This window comes from Pongo pygmaeus, chromosome 16 (assembly GCF_028885625.2).
Source record: "Pongo pygmaeus isolate AG05252 chromosome 16, NHGRI_mPonPyg2-v2.0_pri, whole genome shotgun sequence".
Classification (NCBI taxonomy): Eukaryota; Metazoa; Chordata; class Mammalia; order Primates; family Hominidae; genus Pongo; species Pongo pygmaeus.
In genome coordinates this window covers 26,610,628-26,629,518 of record NC_072389.2, presented here as the reverse complement: position 1 = coordinate 26,629,518, position 18,891 = coordinate 26,610,628, and the positions used below count along the sequence as shown (strand labels likewise).

The following is an 18,891-nucleotide window of genomic DNA, read 5'->3' as shown; positions in this document are numbered from 1 at the left end:
GTGTGCCGGCAGCCCTCGGTGGGCTCTAGCAGTACTGGCAGTGGGGCCCTTGGGCTCCCTGGCTGGGCTGGGACTGGGTGATGGCACTAGCAGTGGGGCACCAAGTCTTCCTGTGTTGAATAGGAGTGGTGAGAGAGGGCATGCCTGTCTTGTGCCAGTTTTCAAAGGGAATGCTTCCAGTTTTTGCTCATTCAGTATAATATTGGCTGTGGGTTTGTCATAAATAGCTCTCATTATTTTGAGATATGTCCCATCAATACCTAATTTATGGAGAGTTTTTAGCATGAAGGGCTGTTGAATTTTGTCAAAGGCCTTTTCTGCATCTATTGAGATAATCATGTGGTTTTTGTCTTTGGTTCTGTTTATATGTTGGATTACGTTTATTGATTTGCATATGTTGAACCAGCCTTGCATCCCAGGGATGAAGCCCACTTGATCATGCTGGATAAGCTTTTTGATGTGCTGCTGGGTTTGGTTTGCCAGTGTTTTACTGAGGATTTTTGCATCAATGTTCATCAAGGATATTGGTCTAAAATTCTCTTTTTTTGTTGTATCTCTGCCAGGCTTTGGTATCAGGATGATGCTGGCCTCATAAAATGATTTAGGGAGGATACCTTCTTTTTCTATTGATTGGAATAGTTCCAGAAGGAATAGTGCCAGCTCCTCCTTGTACCTCTGGTAGAATTCGGCTGTGAATCCTTCTGGTCCCGGACTTTTTTTGGTTGGTAGGCTGTTAACTATTGCGTCAATTTCAGAGCCTGCTTTTGGTCTATTCAGGGATTCAACTTCTTCTTGATTTAGTCTTGGGAGGGTGTTTGTGTCCAGGAATTTATCCATTTCTTCTAGATTTTCTAGTTTATTAGCGTAGAGGTGTTTATAATATTCTCTGATGGTAGTGTGTATTCCTGTGGGATAAGTGGTGATATCCCCTTTATCATTTTTTATTGCGTCTATTTGATTCTTCTCTCTTTTCTTCTTTATTAGTATACTTTTAAAGCATTATTTCAGTGAATCCATGGCTGAGAACCTACTCTAATCTAGGTGCTGCCATCGGCCATAACAAGAAAAGGAGAATAAACCATGGATGACAAGGCCTTCCCTTCGAGGCTGGTCTTGTTTCTTTCTGAATGTCTTTACAGAGAACTCAGTTCTGATTTTGCAGAGTTTTATGTTACATGCATAGGACAGAAAATAGGGACTAGGGAAGCTCTGAGATTTCTAGCATGTCTGTTGAATAAATAATACTATTTTTTCAACTTTCTTACTGCTTTCATCTTAGGATCTACAGCACTCTGAAATACTAGTCAAACCTCAGAATACCCCTGTAGTATGCTTATGGGTGATCTTTTTCTGAGATTTACTAAGGGGAAAATTTGATGCATCGTAGACCGCCAAGCAGGTTCCCTGGAAGATGCAGATCAGACCAAGGAGCAGCCTTTTTGCCGCAACAGGTAGTCATGTTACTGCTTCAGGACTGCAAGATGGAATACATGAAAATGTGTTCATGTATGTGGCCTTAAAAATGTCACACAGAATTTGAAAAGTGAGAGCTTATCCTTAGAAAAAGAAAAAGGCTAAAAGCTGGTAGACACGAGATAGGACTGGACACTTGGAGAACAGGTTGATATCTTCTTAAATGCTGGGCAGACTTTAAAAAAAAATTCTATGGTCTGTTTTTGCTAACTAGAACCTATATAGTCTTCTTAGTAACATCCCCACATGGAAATAACCATCAGTCTCAGATGGAAAGAATGAGAAATCATCTAAATAGAGATGCAGAAAAGATTTAGCAGGACGAAAAGAACTGAACAGCACAGAGAGATGGGTGATACATAGTTCTGGAATTACACATTCAAAACATAAGCTAGTGAGACATTTAGAGAAAGCACTTTTGCACGCATTTGTCTTCAGCCCTCTGCCAAGAAAGTCCTCTAGCCCATGAAGAAAAGCAATGTTTCAGGACAACCAAGGGTTCTTTGAATCATCTCCTGTGTTCCTGTGGGACTTCCCTAGCCTTTGGATCCCTCACATTGCTCACTGCTCTGTGTCTCAAGCCTCATCTCCTCGACATCCATATGGATTAGCTTTCTGGCTCCCAATTTAGCTCCATTTCCTTGATTCTGACAACTTTACACATAGGTGTGCTGCCGTTTACATTCCACATGGCTCCTCACACATGTGTACAACATCCATTTAATTCATTTCTTTATAATGCTGAAATTCAGTGAGTTCCAACCATATGCTAAGGGCTGTGCTGGGTGCTGGAAATCAGTAGTGAGCAACACACTGATTTTTAGAAGTGTATATGTTGAGGAGAGGGACTAAAATATCAAAAATTATTTAAACAAAAATTATTGCTATAAATGTCATGTAGAAAAACATAGAATATGTGATGGCAAATAACAAAGCTCCTTGTCTAGGGCTTCAGGTACATTGTCCCAGAGGTGTCACCTCTAGACTAAAGCCTCTGGCTATTGAATATGAGGAGACATGGGATGGAATAGAGTGGCGAGGACTCCTGGGTACGTGCCTTGTGTGAAATTCCGAGTTAGGAAGGATCTGTTCTCTTTGAGGAGTGAGTGTAGGCTAATGCCACTGGAGCAGATTAAGCATGAGGTAGGAAGGCCTCGTCTTGCTTTCCAAGAGGACAAATGCCTGGATAGCAGAAAGGAAAATGAAGGAAAGGAAATGGATTCAACTGCTGGTTAGGACCTGGGGACAATTAGGTTGAGGGTGTGAGGAAAGTGAGGTGGCCACCATGGCTCCATGATTCTAGATGAAGAAAGGCCATCTGGGCAGCATCTGCCTGATGTTGGCCAAGCCTATGATATACAGCAAACAGGTGACCAGTTTCATTTGTCAAGAATAATATAAATGTAGCAACACTGTCCCCCTTATCACATATTTGTGAAAGTAAGAGAGTGTTTGTGTGTGTGTGTGTGTGTGTGTGTGTGTGTGTAAGGTGTGGAAGTCAAGAAAAGGCAGCTATCATGCTCTCTGGGTAGTTTTTGAGAGGGGAGGAAAGACCCAGGAAATAAAATGTAAATGAGATGCATAATCATGGTGAAATTTAAAAACGGAGTAGGAAGTAACCATGAATTAGATCCTTAAGGCAGAATGTTCTGTAAGAACATGGAGAGGATAAACAGCTTAGCTGAGTTCTTGATTGCATACAGAAGTGAAACCCTTGCATATATGCAAAATTATATTAGTATAAGAAGTCTTTGGTATGATTAAAGTCAAGACATTAAACTTCCTGAGCATATATGGAGTCATTATTTGAAATTTTTGTGTATTCAGATTATAGTTTTATTATTTTTTTGGATACAGTTTTATTAAAATGAAGACAAACTTAAAATGTGGGAATACTGCCTGGAAAGTAGAATCAAATATGTGATAAATTTCTAGAAATTAACAAGTGTTTTCATTTACAGTATAAGCAATTATTGATGTATAACTATGAATCTTTTGATTTGTTTTCTGATCTGATAAACACTTCAAATAATATTTATTTTAAAACTTTTTAATTGATTCAAAATTAATCTGAATAGTTATAACAATTTTTGGATAAAGTTTATGTAATCATTATTATCCAAAATGTACAAAATCCAACTACATAAGGTTAAACCTTTACAGAAGACCACAAACTTATTCAAGCGTATTTTTGCTTTGTCAAAAATATTTATCCCTTAATGTCAAACAAAAGATTATAGAGCTAAGTAGTACTTTTCTATGAAAAGAAAAATAACAATGACAATAATGAAAATAAAAATCAGGACTTAAGCTAAGAAAGAATGGAAAACCTTAAGGAATATAATAGTGACAGGCAATTTTAGCATTAATTATGTAATCTCTTATTTAAAGTTAAACATAGCTGTGAAAAACCTGAAACATTTTCTCACTGAATGTGATCTGCCAGCTAACTAGTGAGAAGGTTTGGCTTCTAAATAGCTTAAACTTCGTCTGGAAATGCAGATTGTCGGTATTTTCTCTGCCCTCCAAAATTGTGATAATGAAATCTTTTAGTCTTCCCATTTCTGTTATACATAAATATGATAAAACAAGAACATGAAAATATGTTTGCATTGCCTTAGGATGATGCATTTGAACTCAGAGTCTTCATATAATCATCATATTGTCAGAACTTCTACAATGACAGTAGTCAATGCTGAGAGCAAAAGGAATCCCAAAATTCTTCCATAATGAACTGTATTATTAGCAAAGATTTATCTAAGAGTTTCAAAGTATTTTATAGTCTAAAAGTCACATACATTCACACATATGTATTATCTGAAGAAATGCCTAAGAAAATGAAACCAAAGTTTAAAGAAAACACATTTTTAAATTTTAAAGCAAAGATCATTTATAGCTCTAACTAAAATGTTAAATGCCTCTTAAGTGTGTCTACCATTCATAGGCCAAGCAGACATTATTCCTGATGGCTTTTATTTCTTGACAATTTTTACTCACTTGAAATCCCTAGAAAATATGCCCACCAGGTTAACAACAATTTTAGAATAACTTATGAATTGGCTTTTAGGTAAAGTTTCTGAACATTCGTTGTTGAGCTACATCCTGCTCCACACATAAATTATGATATGAATTGTTCTACATGTAATATATATTATTATTACATGTGATCAAGTGTCACACATGTCCCCAAATACCTGTTCACCTCCTCCGCGTGGCTGAATGGCAGAAGTTTTAGAGCAACTACCCCAAAGCAGCAATGTCAGCCGTCTTCTCCAATCTTCCCTATAATTCTTGCAGCTCTCTCATAGATGACAATATGCCCTTCACCAAGATCCATCCTTTCTTAATTATATGGAAAACCTCAATTTCATAACCCATGAACAGAAAGGGGAAAAACCTCTCATTCTTTTACTCTCTGCAGTGCCAAATACACTGTTAGATTTTTCACTTTCTGCCTCTCTGACCCTGTTTTCCTGTGTCTTTTTCTTTCTCTTCTCTCTTTTTTAGTGATCAGGTAATTACCTCTGGTCCATACTGTGGCCTCTTTTCCATAGTTTTATTTTCCAAGTGCTCTCTGCACTATCAATTCCTCTCCCCTCTAGATTACACCAATTCTCTGTTTTTTAGTAGCTTCACTTTGGAAACACCAACACTGGCATTTTTATGAACAGAGTACATTTCCATACACCCACAGACACACACATGCACACACACCCACACACACACACACCTCTGTTAAAGACCTTGAAACCCAGAAAGTTCTAGAAAAGTAGATCAGAGATGTACTTTCTTTCAACAAATTCAAATTTTGGCCAAAAATATCTTTTTGTGAATACTTTGTAAATGTATATCCTCATCTATTGAAAATTATGCATAATGTTTCCAATTGTGTTGAAATGCTTCAGTATAGGGTAGCATTTTTTCCTATTTTCAGTTAAGAACTGAATAGAACTCAATGCCAAGAAGGAGTGACAAGTGAGATCCCTTCCTGAAGCAACTATGAGGGGAATACAAGGTCCACAATGTAGCTCCTTTTTGAAATATGATTAACCATTGAATTACACTAATCTCTTTGTAAAACCCTGCATTATGGTAGCATGTGTAATACTGGAAATTTAAGAAATATATGTAATTCTTCTATACACTTTTTGTCCAAATGTCAAATGATAAATTATAAATGCTGAACACTGATGTTCTCCCTCCAAATTGCACTAAAAGTGCTCTGCAGCATAGGAAATGGAAATTTTAATTCATTAGTCCACTTATAACTTCAAGTTAATCTTCTTATAAAATTGTCTGTCTTGGATGGGGAATATCACACACCAGGGCCTGTCGTGGGTTTGGGGGAGGGGAAAGGGATAGCATTAGGTGATATACCTAATGTAAATGACGAGTTGATGCGTGCAGCACACCAACATGGCATGTGTATACATATGCAACAAACCTGCACGTTGTGCACATGTACCCTAAAACTTAAAGTATAATAAAAGTAAAAAATATATACATATTATTTACAATATCATAAAAATAAAATACCTATAAATAGAAAAAAAATTGTCTGTCTTACAAAGTATATTTACACATCAATTTACTAAACTGAAATTCGAACATTTGTAAGAATTGCCATATGTATAAAAATATTGATTATGTATAATTAGCATTTTTATTATTGATAGCAATTTTAATTAGAAGAAAAAACAAGGTTTATTATATGATGAAAAGCCAGCAGAAACATGCAATTGCGAGATTACATCTTTAAATATTCACGGATGTCTTGTTTCCATTTTATTTACCCCAGTTTCTTAACTTACTAATCTTGAATTCAGCAAATGTTTATATATGGTGGCTATGTATCATTTACAATACATAGTAAAATTCACCGATAACTTGAATGAAGCATTACAGGAAGTATCCTAAACAACACTAGGAAAAAAATATATTGTTAATATATTGAAAATTACAAAAGAAAATCCATCCCTGTTATGCTAAAATAATGAAATTTATTCTTTGTAATTTCCTAGAAGTAGATGGATAAAGAAATTTACAAGTTTTTGGTTAGTATATTGTTTCACTTATTTTTTATTTTTTATTTATCTTATTTTTTTAAGTTTTTTGAGACGGAGGCTCTCTCTGTCGCCAGGCTGGAGTGCAGCCTATTTATGATCTCAGCTCACTGCAACCTCTGCCTCCCAGGTTTAAGCGATTCTCCTGCCTCAGCCTCCCGAGTAGCTAGGACTACAGGCGTACGTCACCACGCCCAGCTAATTTTTGTATTTTTAGTAGAGACAGGGTTTCACCATGTTGGCCAGGATGGTCTCGATCTCTTGACGTTGTGATCCGCCCACCTCGGCCTCCCAGAGTGAACTTATTTTTGAAATGTGAAGCAATCTAACATATAGAAAAGGGAAGCACATAATATCCTTTTCACTCACATTCTAGTGATGCCTTCTCATTTTCAGCAGAGCAATGCTTGGAATTTTATATGATTGGGCATTTGCACTTTATAGCAACAAACTGATGAGTTGGTGGGGTGCCCAGATAATATGCGCTAATATTTCATTTATACTGTACTTAGCAGGAAAATTATTGGAGACATGTCAGCTTATGTGTGAAATACATTCAAGGTCAGAATACAAAAATCACAAGTACACACAAGGCATTTAGCATAAGCTTCCTGACCTGGCTTTGAAGTGTTACAACAGAGATTATTTGCCTCCAATTCAAAATGTCTCTTCCCTTAAATTAGGGACATAAATGGGACCATATTTTTCAGTGCTTGAGAAAGCATCCTTTTAGAGCAATGGTACTGAATTAAGAAATTCTGGTTCAGAATACAGTGGAATTTAGTGTCCCATGGACAACCCTTCAACATTTCTTATTTATTTATGAACTCAAAATCAATCCTGTATATTCAGAGCAGACACAAATAATGGCTGAGATCTTTTACAGCTCAGTTGGCTTGATTTTTCTAGGCATAGATATACTATTGCTTAGGATCATAGAAAGAGCACTGGGGCAAGGGTCTGGAGAGCTGAATCCTAGTCCTTGGTTTGACTCTTACAGGATGTGGGATTAGCCTCTATTTTCCTATCTGTAAGTACTTTTCCTTTCTTAGAGTTGTGACTCTAAGGATTTTATTTTTATTTTATTTCAACAGAATTATATAAAGTTTTAATTTCTCATCTCCTCCTTCCACAAACATGTAAAAACTAAACACTGTCCCTCAAATATCTTGTTAATGCCTCTTTCTTTTCATTAATTTTATGGCCAAATTACTGTTGTTCTTGGGGAAAAAAATAAATGACAAGAGCAAATCTCCATCATTTTCAAGCCCCAGTGGTAAATAATGTTAGCAATTTTGGATGGATCCTTTCAGAAATTTTCAGTATATATATATTCACATTATGTGGTGATGAAATTATTCTCTACAAACTCAATTTCTACTCTTCTTTTTGTAATGCAATATTTATTGACCACATTTATATTAACATATTCTTTATAACGTCTGCATAATATTCCATGGAATGGTCATTTTATGGTGTAGCTAATGAGTTTATATTAGTGGACTTTTTTGCTGTTAGAAATAATACTGTAATAAGCATCTTCATATATATTCATCTATATTGGTTCTTAGTGTAAATTATTAGTGGTGCCCTTGCTGGATGAAAGGAAGTGAGTGTTTTAATTTGCCACATATTTGCAATGGCTCTTCAAAAATTTGGACCTATTATACTCTCACAGGTAGTGCATTAGCATATTTCTTTCCTTTATCTTTGCTAAAATTGAATGTTTTACAACTAAAATTTTTGTTAATCTGATATTCATACTGTTTCAATTGACATTTTTTAAACAGTTATGATTGAGCTTGGACTTTTTTTCACATGTATTTTAATTATCAACATACTTTTTCTGATTAACTCAATAATTTTTAGTAAGTTGTCTATATGCTATGATTTCATTTTTACCACCTACTCCACTTTGCAAATAAAAGAATAATGTATTGTCAATATGGATAATTTGGAAAATGTACAAAAGTTAGCAAAACAGTCAAACAGGAAGCTGAAGAAGGAAGGAAAATGCTGCTATCTTGATAAAGTAAGTCAAAAGAAAATTCTCTCAGATTTGGTGACTGGCAGGGTGATCCAAAGCCTAGAATCTTACCACAGACCCAGTCAATCACCAACTACCACCAATTTCTTCCTCTAATATATCACATTCTCTCTCTTCTCAGTCCTTTGTGCTCACCATGGTATTTGATTTCTGATTATTCTTTCTCCAAACTAGCCCTAACTTGCAACTTCCACATGCAGTCCTCCACAGTACTGCCAGAGCAACAGCTACAACTGTATAATTGAAGGCATTGCCCTTCTGGGTTCTCTATATTGTTTGCCATCTTTGACAGATAAACTAGATGAGCTCTTTTTACAACACTCAGAGAATGTTTTGAATTCACATTTTTACCATGTTACTCACCTATTCGAATCAGTTCCCTCCTCCTCCCTTGTATCACATATTGTCTCTGATAAGAATAAGTTGAGTTATTTGTAGTTCCTGAAGAATTTCATGTTCTTATAACATTAAATTTTTCCCACACTATTTGTTATAACCAGTTTACCTATTATTTCTGCCAAAAAAAACTTATCTGAATTTCAGATCAGATATTACTTTAGGTGAAGACTTGCAGTCCGACTTCCCTTACCTGAGATAGGTATTTATTGTTTCCTCATCTCACAGGACTTTGCAAATCCCACTATTATGGTAGATAGCATATTAAAATTTAAATTGCTGGCTTGCATGTCTATTTTTCTACTCAGCATGGGTTCATTCGCAGTAGTGATCATGTCTTTGGCTCTTAACAAAAGTGGTTTTCTTTGGATTTTCCAGAAGCAGGACCTAAGAGACGAATTCACGTAAAAATAATTTATTAAGGAAGGGCTCCAGGGTAGATAAATAAGGCAATTAGTGAAGTAGGGCAAGAAAGGCAAGGAAGTCAGGCAAGAGTGTGATCACCATGCAAAGCCCAAGAATAGCCTTGAGCCTGATTCTGCAGGGAAACTGGAGTGTAAACTAAGCTTCAGAGCTATTATAATCCAGACTATGGATGTGAGGCTTTAGTCAGCATCTTTCAGTCACTGGTTAGTGAAAATCTCAAGGGGATATAAACTCCCAGGCACTTCACACCCTTTTTAAGCAAGGGCCAGTAGCTCCAGTAGCTGAATGGCAGTTCTCCAAAGGAAAAAAAATCATGTAGGCACTCAATAAATTTTGAATGGCTGGCTGGCAGGACAAATGGATAAATGACAAATTACACAACTTGGGGTTGCTTAAAAGACAACAGGGGGACATTGAAGACTTTTGATGAAGACAGTGGTACCCTCAAAATCATAAATTGAGTAGATTAGTTTAGAAGTATTGAGTAGAATACATTAATGGAAGGAAAGTCAAAATGCAGGAACAGTATTTAAAAGAAAATTGCCATGGTGATAAAGGCCAGTTCTAGCATGAAAGCAGCAGTATGCAAGGTAGGACATGCCTTGGATTCATACTGCAAATGAAAATTTCATCATTCTTGATGACTGTCGGCATTTGTGAGATAAAGGAAAAGAGCAAAGAGTGGGGGTTTTGTGCTCAAGTGACAGTAGGATTGCTTACAGAAAAGGAAAATCTGAACACATGGGGATCTGAGTTATTAGGATAGGCTGGGGGAAGAGATAATGTTAAAAATTGAGGTCTAGAGGTGATGAGAGTCAGTAGGGACGAGCACACATTTATAAAGAAGACATATTGGAAAAGTGTTACTTGATCTTGGAAGACCTGACGGATTGGAGATATGGATGTGAGATTTAGCATTGGAGACAGGAGAGCTGGGAGGCCGAGGTGGGCAGATCACGAGGTCAGGAGATTGAGACCATCCTGGCTAACACGGTGAAACCCCGTCTCTACTAAAAATACAAAAAAATTGGCCGAGCATGGTGGCGGGCGCCTGTAGTCCCAGCTACTCAGGAGGCTGAGGCAGGAGAATGGCGTGAACCCGGGAGGCAGAACTTGCAGTGAGCCAAGATCGGGCCACTGCACTCCAGCCTGGGTGACAGAGCGAGACCCTGTCTCAAAAAAAAAAAAAAAAAAACAGAGCTGAACATGGAATGGGGAGAGGGAACCTTTAAAACAGAGGTTATGGAACAAAGATATTGAAGAAGAACAGGACTATGACAAATGTCATATGGTGATACAGAAAAAGAGGAGATAGGAAAAGGTAGAGGAGAAACAGGACTTAAATTCACACTGCATTCTTATCTTACTCTAATGGCAATTTAAGCTGGTATAACTTCTGAAAATCAATTTGATAATAAATACCAAAAATGTTTTAATATTTGGATATTTTATTCTAGCAATCTTACTTTCATCTCAATAATCCTAAGAAATCAACTAGAAATAATCATGTTAGCAGCAGTGTCAAAATCGTAGTCTAAATGTCGAGTAATACGAGAATATTATTATAGAACCCAAGGGTAAAATCTCACATAATCATTACAGTCTGTGATTTTAGACACTATTTAATGCCATAAAATTATTTTATAAATATTGTTTGAAAAAATAGGCTATAAAATATATACACCAACATTACAAAATTTATTTTGTTTATATTATGTGCATATGTGTAGATATGGATGGTATGTATGCGATCTCACTTAGTGTATATAATTTATACACTAAATATGAATGTTGACCATTGAGTCTTAATTGATTATGATTGTCTATTTTTTCAAATTTTTCCGATTGAGCATAGTAGTTTTTATGTTTTTTGTGTTTTTTGAGAGAGGGTCTTGTTCTGTTGCCCAGGTCAGAGTGCGGTGGCATGATGTGTCTCACTGCAGCCTTCACGTCTCGGGCTCAAGTGATCCTCCCATCTCAGCCTCCCTAATAGCTGGGAGCATAGGTGCACGCCAATACTCCCCGCTAATGATTTGTTATTATTACTACAGATGTGGTTTTACTTTGTTGCCCAGGCTGGTCTCAAACTCCTGAGTCAAGCAACCTTCCTGCCTTGGCCTCCCAAAGTGCTGTGACTGCAGGCATGAGCCACCCTGCCTGCCCTGAGTGAGTTACTTTTTCTTTTAAGTGTAAGTGGATGGTGAAAATAGAATCATAGAAGACCTTCTTTCTAATATAGAAGTTGCTACCGATGTTAACTTTGAAATAATTATAAATAAATAAAAATAAAAATTCAATTCTTTAGTCAAGAGCTGAATAGCTATGTGTGGTTGGTTAATACTGTGTTGTGCAATACTGATTTATAGAATATTTCCATCATAATAGAAAATTGTGTTAGATTGTGTAGACTAAGAGATCCGTCAGGCAGATTTTTCAGAAAAGAAAGTAATAGAAATTCTAGAACTAAATGTAATACGTGAAATAGCCTAAATTAAGAATTCAATGGATAAGATGCAGAGAGATCATTAAATGCAAGAAAGGGAAGAAGAAAACATCAATAATGAAAAGAGAGACAAAAACAGAAAATGTGTGAAAGGAGATAGAATAGTACATAATTTTATATTAGTATTATGCATGAACTTGTGTTTGCATATGTTCATGTTCTTATATATATATACATGTATATACTTGCTGTTTATTCTAGAGAAATGATGTGCATATGTGTGCCTAGATGTTTCATCATATATGATTTCTGATCACTAGAAACACAGAAACATCAAAACTTCATCGTCAAAGCATTAGGTTCATGAATTATTGTTTATTCAAACAAAGAATCCTATCGAGCATCCAAAATGAATGAAATATGTGACTCAAGAACATAAACAAATTGGAAAACAAAATGTACTGTAGGTAAAATCATACACGAAGACTATATGCTTTATGGTTCCATTTATATAAACTTAAAAGGAAATTCTTAAGAGTGGTAACTAAATATAATAAGGAATTATTGCCATAAATATTTGAACAGTGTAGTTACTATTCCTTCAGTGGAAGAAAGGGGGCTGTGACTGGAAGAGCAGACAGAAGGCTTCTAGAGGGCTAACAGTGATGGTTTCATATACAAGCAGTGGTTCCTTGGCTTTCTTTCCACACGGGTTTCTTTCACTTTCTCAATAAAGCAGGGAAGAAAACAGGAGCAAATCATACATCTCCTATAATTCAACCTTGATGCCTTGCTCCAGCTGTAATGCACTTGACCACTTCCCAAGATCTCCACTCCCAGCTCTCTGGGTTACAGGTCTTTTCTAAAGTATCTCTTTTTTTCCCCTCATCTCTGTTTTCTTACGCTTTATGTCATTTTCCTGTAATGCCTATCTCTTCCTTCTTCAGATCACTGTTTGTCTGACAATGTGTTCCACAGTTTAAAATCCTGAAACAACAGCAACAACAACAGTAAAACCAAAATACCAGCTCTTAAAACTAGAAGATTTTTAAATATTGTATTACACAACAAAACTTGACATGACTTGAACTCATTTGGTGGCAAAACCTGATCTGGAAACATAGGAGGCAAAACGTGGTACCGCCCAGTGCTGGAACCGGTGTGACTTTAAAACGGCATGCAAGTCACATTATCATTCTCAAATCCAAATAAATAGAACTCTAAATTTTGCAACAACATAGATGTCCCCAAATGCTCTCTATAAGATTGAATACACACTTTGTATTGTGTCTTGCTCTTCATAGTCATTGTTAAATATTGCCATGTAGAGTGCTAAGCCAATGAGTGATTTTATGGTTTTATAAGGCTGTCAATTTCAAACAATAGATAAAATACCTATGTCATTTATGATGCTGGAAGCTAGCCAATATAATTACGAATATTGGGATATTTTTACCCCAATAAGTTTCCAGTCTCGTGACTAATACCCACACAGATGATAAGAAAGACAGTGACAATCTGATGAGGATTGTATGTAGAATAAAAATGATAGAATGGAGGTAAATGTATAATAAACACCGAGTAAAGTTCTGTGATATTATAAATTAAAGTAGGTAGTTTTAGAGTTTTCAAAGTAAGAAAAGTAATACATTAAGGAACATATTTGCTTAGAGAAGTATGATTCATACCAGTGTGCAGAAAAATAGAAAAGCAATTCAGATGATCTCAACTTTATGAGTTTTCTAGGAAACACTCAGTATGTGATATAGACTGTAGTAACAGTCTGAAAAGTTAAAAGAATGTAACCTTAGAAATAAAAAATTGCAGAGTGAAGAATCTATTTCCTGTTTTCTGCAGACTCATCTTGGAAAATTTGAAGTATTCATTGTGCAGAGCATGTGGTTACATGTAGGTTACCAATGTTGATGCTACTGAAAGGATGGCCTTTAAAATTGCCCCACAGCTTCACAGGACACAGAATACACTTGTCCATACTTCAATTTTTGAATTTAAGAAAAAAAAAGCCTTCTAGAAAACTAGTAGTTCTGACTCACGCTCTTGCATACCAGTTGTTTCTCTAATTTAGTCATAGTTACTGGTTTTTCCCTTTTGATTATATGCGATTTGTCTTATCCTTGCACCCTGGGATCTGGATTTGGAGTGAAACACACAGGGATCCAGTGTTAGAGCAAACACTTAGAATGAAAAGACTTTAGAACTGAGAGCCAGGTTGAGGCCTCAGGTCAGATCATTAAAGGGTTGCAGTTTTATTTCTGGAATAATGTTTGTACTTTTTATTTGTTTAGTATTTCCAAGAAATTAAATATGACTTTTTCTTTTAGTTTAAATAAATTTATCATACTTAATATACCTTAAAATAATAAATTGAGTTACTACTTCAAGTCATCATGTTTATTATTAGCCTGTCTTTGCCATCACCTACAAAGTTCAGTTAAAGATTCACCATCTAATGAGAGCAAGGAATATTCATGTAGATTTTTAAATTTTACTTAAAATTATGTCTTTTACAATTACCTCAAATTATTTCTTTTATTTTTTAATTATGTTTTGAAAATATCTAGCTGTGTAATACCAAAAACATTTTTTTTTTTTGTGAGACAGGGTCTCTGTCACCCAGGCTGCATTGCAGTGGTGACAGCATAGCTCACTGCAGCCTTGAACACTTGAGCTCGAGCCATCATCTGTCCTCAGGCTTTGTAATTTGGGATTACAAACGCATGCCACCAGGCATGGATACTTTTTGTTGTTGTTGTTGTTTTGTTTTTGTAGAAACAGGGGTCTCACTATATTGCCTAGGCTGGTCTCAAACTCCTGGCCTCAAGTGATCCTCCCACTTTGGCCTGTTTTTGCTATTTTTGAAAGTTGACTGAACTTAGTTTAGTTAAATAGTGAGCCAAATCCATCAAATGTGTTCATAAATAGAAAGAAGTAGGCTAAAATTCATTTGATAGAATAAAAAAGTGTTTGTGAGTGGGTACGTATAAAAATAACTTGAATGTAAATAACAGAAAATCTGTTTCCTTGAATGTCACCCATTGTACCTGCCTCTCCATTGTGTATCTGGACCCTGCCCTTCATCTTGGGCCTCCTGCCTGGAGAAAACTGCACCATGATGCCACTAGCTTCCACTAACTGGAATCTGCCTTTCCCTTCCCACTCTCTTTCTTTCCCATCTCTACCCCAATTAAATCCCTAAACTTTGCTGATTAACCATTTAAACATCCTTTTATTCCGTCCATTTTTTCACTTTCATTTTTTCATTGCTAACTCTCTATGTGAAGCCACCTCAACTTTTTCTCAAAATGTCAGCTATAATGGCCTAGCTCATCTCCCAGTCATTCCAGGCTTGCATCTGCCCAAACTGCCCTCCACTCTACCCTGTGCTGTTTTCTAAACAACAAATTTTATCCTGTTGCTTCCCAACTTCAAACTCCTCAATGACTTGCAAATGCCTTCAGCATATAGCTGAACATGATATGCCTCATTTTATTTCTGTAGCCTCCTGTTTCCCTTTTCATTGTATATTTCATTGTATATTACAGTCACACTTCAAATTCCTTGAAGTCAGGGAAATTGTCTTATTCAGTGTTGTATTCCCAGAACCTAACACAGTGTTTGCTATGTAGCAGATTTTCAAGATAATTTTTATTTTAAATTTCAGTTTGATGAGTTTAAATCAGATAAATATATGACTTTTTGGCATCCTGAGTCTACTTCTATTCTTTCATTTTAGAGTTTAAGTAAGCTTAGGCTACTATGAGAGTTACTTGAAAACTGTTATCCAGATCCTCTGGAGGTTGAAATACTGGTAATAGAAGCATCTGGTCCGTTGTCAGTTCTAATTTTGCTCAACCCAAACTGGCAGATAGAAAAACTTGCTAATAAAGGCCAACTCTTGATACTCCAAAAGTGGCAATTGGCTGGGTACGGTGGCTCACACCTGTAATCCTAGCACTTTAGGAGGCCGAAGCGGGATGGATTGCCGGAGGTCAGGAGTTCAAGACCAGCCTGGCCAACATGGTAAAACCCCATCTCTACTAAAAATACAAAAATTAGCCAGGCATGGTGGAGCATGCATGTAATCCCAGCTACTCGGCAGGAGAATCACTTGAACCCAGGAGGCAGAGGTTGCGGTGAGCCAAGATTGTGCCATTGCACTCCAGCCTAGGCGACAAGAGCGAGACTCCATCTCAAAAAAAAAAAAAAAAAAAAAGTGGCAATCAACTCTTCATTTCCAGAATTGATATTCCAAAAAATGTTTGTCAGTGGATGAGAACAGATCTGGTACTGTATTTTATTCTGTATATATTTCTTTGGACTGCTGTAACAAATCACCACAAACCTGGTGACTTCAAACAACAGATATATTCATTCTCTTGTGGTTCTGGAGTCTGAACATTTGAAATGAAGGTGTGAAGAGGATTGGCTTCTTCTGAGGGCTCTGAGGGAAAATCGAGCTCATGCTTCTTCCCTAGTTTTTGGTGGTTGCCATCAATCTTTGGTACTCTTGCCAGTGGCAACCTAACTCCAACCTCTGTCTCCATCTATACACGCATCTCTTCTATGTGCCTGTGTCCGTCTCTAAATTTCCCTCTTCGTATAAGAACATCAGTCATACTGGATTTCAGATCTTTAGCAATCCAGTGTAAATTCATCTTAACTTTATTATATTTGAAAATATCTTATCTTCAAATAAAGTCACATTCACAGAGCCCAGGTAGAAATCAATTTTGGGGGGATACATTTACTTCTACTTTTCTTTGATGAATATAAGGTAAAAAGAGTTGAGTAGAAAAAATAAAAGTAGAAAACTATCTTTAATATGGGATGAGAATATTATTTTCAATGAATCATGTTTGTTAAAACTATTATAATAAAAAATGACAAAATCAAAAATTGTAATAAATGTTTAACAGCTAATTAAATACAGGATCCTGAATCACTGACTGACAGAAATATTCTCTCAAGTTAGAAATATAGAAATGATCAAGTGTAATTTAATATATATTTTTCTGATATATGGTCATCCAATATCAGCACTAGGCAATCTCCTACATATGCCTTTCCTTAAAAGTGATGGTAAATACTAATAAAATATACTTTATCAAATGGAATTATTTTGGGTTCATGGAAGTCAAACAGTTTTTGAATAAAGACTTTATCTGGCAACTCAGGAAAACCATTTTTATTGCTTCATTGAGAAGAGGAAATGAAAATATTGAGTTACAAGAGAAGATGACTTTTTTAAAAAACCAGTATTTACATCATGATTATTAGAAGATGTGACACTCCCCTATGATGAAGCACTTAAACATTTTAAGGGTATTCATTCACAATATTGAGATATCAATTCATACTTTTCGGAAGGCAAAAGTTAAATGAAGTGCAATCGTGGAATAATTTACAATGAATAGCAAAAGTATTGTGAATGGACTGAAACATTCAACAAAAACCTATTTAGTACTGACTATGTATGAGGCACTGTTCTATTTGTAGGGGGTAGTGCAGGAAACAGAGGGACAAAAATCAGGCTCTCTTGCAACTTACACTGCCCTAGTCATGCTGAATATTCTCCACCTGCTCCTCTGGTTCCACTTCTCATACTTCAGTGAGGTTTGAGCTCTGGCCACTGACTCCTAAGTACTGCTTCACTTTCTATACTCTGGCTTGGTATTGCTTTGACCAACAAAAGACAGAGCAGATCAGAGGTTGGAGGAGAGATCAATCTGATTGTGATTTCTCAGGATCCTTCCCTGCTGAGGCATAGCTTGGCAGTGCCTGATTTCTGTTACTTAAGGCCACATCTAATAGGTTCAATTGTCTGTTCCTTACCCTTGCTCCTTTAGACAATGGAAATAGCTTTAGTCCATCTAGCTTCTTCTAACTTGTGAAATTCTTGAAAACTGCTTACATATTTATAAATAGCCATTTTGTTAAATTCTCTTTAATTATCCCCTTTGACTATGCCTTCTGTTTCCTAAAGAACCTTACATGATGCATAGGGTTAGAAAGGAAATACAAATACATTAGATATTTGAAAAAAAAAGACATTTTAGTAGATGCTGTCAGCAACCCATCCATATCTCCTTGGCTTTCACCATTCTTGGGTATGCTCCCTATTGACAACTCTTCAACTGAGCACTCTCTTTGGCTGCTGCAGTTTGCCAGGCTTAAAGATAAAGTAGATTGGGCATGTTAGAAACTAATGCATTCTTTCCACATCCTTCCCCAAGGCAGCCATCAACCAATAACTGCCAGATAATGTGGACCAAATTCTCAGCTTCTTGGAACCTTGGTTGGAACTCCTCTGGGTCATATTCACCCTATCCTTCTGAGTTTCCTGCTGAGCCTAGGCACCTGGTGCCCACAGCAGTATGCTGCTTGATAACAAAACTTTATTGGCTTCGTTTCTTCCATGCCATACTTTTCCACTCCAGTGTTGTTGATTCCTAGGATTACCTCCACAAATACACATTCTGTCTCACACACACATATACACATGCCATACAAACACTACACAAACACATTCTTGTGCAATAGTAAGCTCTGGAAGGTTCTGAGGAGAGGAGACATGCACAATTTTAGGCTTCAGTGGGCCCACTCTGGATATTGTGTTGACAGAGATTTGAAGGGTTGTGAGGGCAGACACACTGAGACTCTTTAGGGAGGTTAGTTCATCTATAACACTAGTAGACCACCGCAAGAATCTAGAGGAAAGATGATGAGGGATTACATCTTTGCCATGATGCTATGATGAGATTGCTTTTTAGATCATCTGATCAATATTTTTAAAAATATGTTATGTATCAGTTTCTATACTAGAAGTTAGCAAGAAGGATACTGTCCTCATTTTAGACATAAGGAAATTGAGATTAGGAAAGTAAAATAAAATATGCAAATTCTCAGACACAGAGCCCAAATCTGCCCAGAGCTTTACCCTCTCCACCACACTGTCAGGAAGGTTGCCATACACTGGACTGAGTAGAGAGGTAAAGGCAGAAGACAGCCTGTGGTGAACTGAC

General features: G+C 36.5%; 1 protein-coding gene across 2 annotated transcripts in view; it reads left to right on the top strand.

Annotated features, from left to right (window-relative positions):
- LOC129014668 (golgin subfamily A member 6-like protein 1) overlaps nucleotides 1-18,891 on the top strand; it is a 96,295-nt gene that overhangs the window by 1,692 nt on the left and 75,712 nt on the right. The window contains exon 1 of one of the 2 annotated variants that reach the window (XM_063653190.1): nucleotides 11,261-11,571. The exons of the other annotated variant lie outside the window; for it this stretch is intronic. The gene's annotated coding sequence lies outside the window, so the exon portion shown is untranslated. Of the gene's footprint in view, nucleotides 1-11,260; nucleotides 11,572-18,891 lie in introns of those variants that run through there. 2 annotated transcript variants of the gene reach the window in all.